Genomic DNA, 2470 nt, shown 5'->3' with positions numbered 1-2470 from the left:
TCTGTCTCCCACCCTGTCTGTCTGTCTGTCTCCCACCCTGTCTGTCTGTCTGTCTCCCACCCTGTCTGTCTGTCTGTCTGTCTCCCTGTCCTCTCCCCCCTCCCCCTCTCTCCCCCCTCCCTCTCTCTCCCCCCTCCCTCTCTCTCCCCCCTCCCTCTCTCTCTCCCCCCTCCCTCTCTCTCCCCCCTCCCTCTCTCTCCCCCTCCCCTCTCTCTCCCCTCTCCCTCTCCCTCCCTCCCTCCCTCTCCCTCCCTCCCTCCCTCCCTCTCTGTCTTTGTGTCTCTGTTTCCACACTGACACCTCCATGACACTCAGTATATGCGAGTGTCTCAGTGAGGAGAGCAGGGAGTGGCTTCGGCTTGTGTTGTGCGGATAGTTACAGTTGTTGCTCTGACAGGTGGAGCTGCTGGTGATGAAGGCGCTGTCTGTGGGGCTGGTGAAGGGCAGCATCGATGAGGTGGATGAGCGAGTGCACATGACGTGGGTTCAACCCAGAGTGTTGGATCTGGCACAGGTAAACACTGGGAGAATCTGTGGGTTGTTGGGGGGAGTTGGAGCAATGGGTGCGTGTGGAATCCCTGAGTGGCGGCACTGTCCAGTCACGTTGATTCTTTGAAACAAGTAACTTGGTTTAAAATTCACTGAGAGCGAGCTGGGAGATTTAGCAATGCTGATCTCTCGATCTGAAGAGATTGCTGATTGTGTTGCTGAGTGTTTGCTCGGTCAGTCAGAGCTGTGATTGGGGATTGATACGAGCCCCGTGCATTAACAGCTGACTCTGGTTTTACAGATTAAAGGGATGAAGGAGCGACTGGATTCCTGGTGCGATGATGTGAAGGATGTGGCATTACTTGTGGAACATCAGGCTCATGACATCCTCACCTAATCGCTGCACTCGCGGCCACTACAACATCCGGCTCTTTTTAACATTTGTGACACCAATTTCAGTAACTCATTGTCAACAATGAGCTGTATTTTAAGGACTTGGGGCAGGGGGAGTGCATTCACCTATTTCTGTATCACAGACAGCACTAGCTTTGAATATTGACCTTCTCAGGATGGATATCCCGTCACACAGACTAGCACCGGATGTGGACCTGGTCTTGGCCATTTGCTCGTGTACCAGTCTCTGTCTCCACACGTCGTGAGCTGCTCGCTGGTTACAGCCAGTTAACCTCGGCCAGGCCCCTCTGTGTGGGGTTTCTGCCCATCGGGTGCCGGGCTGTGCCGTCTCGCTGAGGGCCAGTGTTTAGAGATGGGACGTGTCGAGTGCAATCACCAGCATTTGCAGGGGTTCCAGTTACAGCCGGCCGATTAAACCCATCACTTGAGAGCAACACTCCTGTAGTTAGTGAGTTCCTGAAGAGGTGTTTGGCAGTTCAGTGACGTGCGATCGCCATCGTGAGCGAGAGTTGCTGATCTTCCTGCTCACTTGCCTCTGGTGCTTGGCTCGGACCCTTCGCTACCTCACTGTCCCCCGTCACCCCCCTCGCACCCCCACCACTCACCCCACTGCCCGCCCTACCAGCGGTTCCAGAAGGCGGTTCACTCCCACCCTCTGGGCAGCCTGGGACAGGCAATAACTGCCGGCCTTGCCAGCGACGCCCACATCCCGAGAATGAACAGAAGTAAGTGTCAGTGCTGTGCTGTGCTGGGCAGGAAGCACCAGGTTTATCTGGGTTACCCCATCGAGCGGGTAATTCTCTGCGGCTCCAGCCAATGGCTGCGCTCCCGCCTGGACCTTTTTAAAGCTTTGTTTTTAGTTTTTAGGATGAAGTTATTGCTGAAATCATGGAGCCTGACTTAATCCATTTTACAGGAATATTTTAAACCGAATAAAAGTATGTTTACATATCTCCATTTGTTTATTATTGGAAGTAAATACTTGTAATAAAGTGTTTAAATTGTCGATTTCAGCCACCTTTATTTGGACACTGAGGAGAGGAGTACCTGAAATCAATTTTGCCAACACTGCCTCCTGATTCTACACTGTTACTGAACAAGCTGCAATCTGTCCCCAACACTCTCGGCTCGGTCTGATACTCAGCCCCCGGGGTCATGTACGTGTACCCTGCCCCCCCCCCCCCCCCACCGGGGTCGTGTACGTGTACCCTGCCCCTCCCCTCCCCCCCCCCCACCGGGGTCGTGTACATGTACCCTGCCCCCCCCCCCCCCCACCGGGGTCGTGTACATGTACCTTGCCCCCGCCCCCACCGGGGTCGTGTACGTGTACCCTGCTTCTCCCCCCCCTTGGGGTCATGTACCCTGCCGCCGCCTCTCCCCTCTCTTTTCCCCCCCCCCCCCCCCCCCAGGGTCGTGTACACTGCCTCCTCCCCCCCGGAGTCTTGTATCCTGCACCTCCTGTGGTCGTATGCCCTGCGCCCCCCCCCCCCCCTCCCCTAAGGGTCATGAACCCTGCCTCCCTCCCCGGGTGACTGGTTCTCTGCCCCCGGGGTCAGTCACATCTCTC

At 56.1% G+C, this 2470-nt stretch overlaps 1 long non-coding RNA gene across 1 annotated transcript; it reads left to right on the top strand.

Annotated features, from left to right (window-relative positions):
- Positions 1-350: 350 nt before the first annotated feature.
- On the top strand, positions 351-1909 carry LOC139279448 (uncharacterized). The gene is made up of 2 exons (XR_011596477.1): positions 351-514; positions 791-1909. It is a non-coding gene; the product is annotated as an uncharacterized lncRNA (long non-coding RNA).
- The last annotated feature ends 561 nt before the right edge of the window (positions 1910-2470 follow it).

Source organism: Pristiophorus japonicus, chromosome 14 (genome assembly GCF_044704955.1).
Source record: "Pristiophorus japonicus isolate sPriJap1 chromosome 14, sPriJap1.hap1, whole genome shotgun sequence".
In the NCBI taxonomy this organism is placed as follows: Eukaryota; Metazoa; Chordata; class Chondrichthyes; family Pristiophoridae; genus Pristiophorus; species Pristiophorus japonicus.
This window is presented reverse-complemented; position numbering and strand designations above follow the sequence as displayed.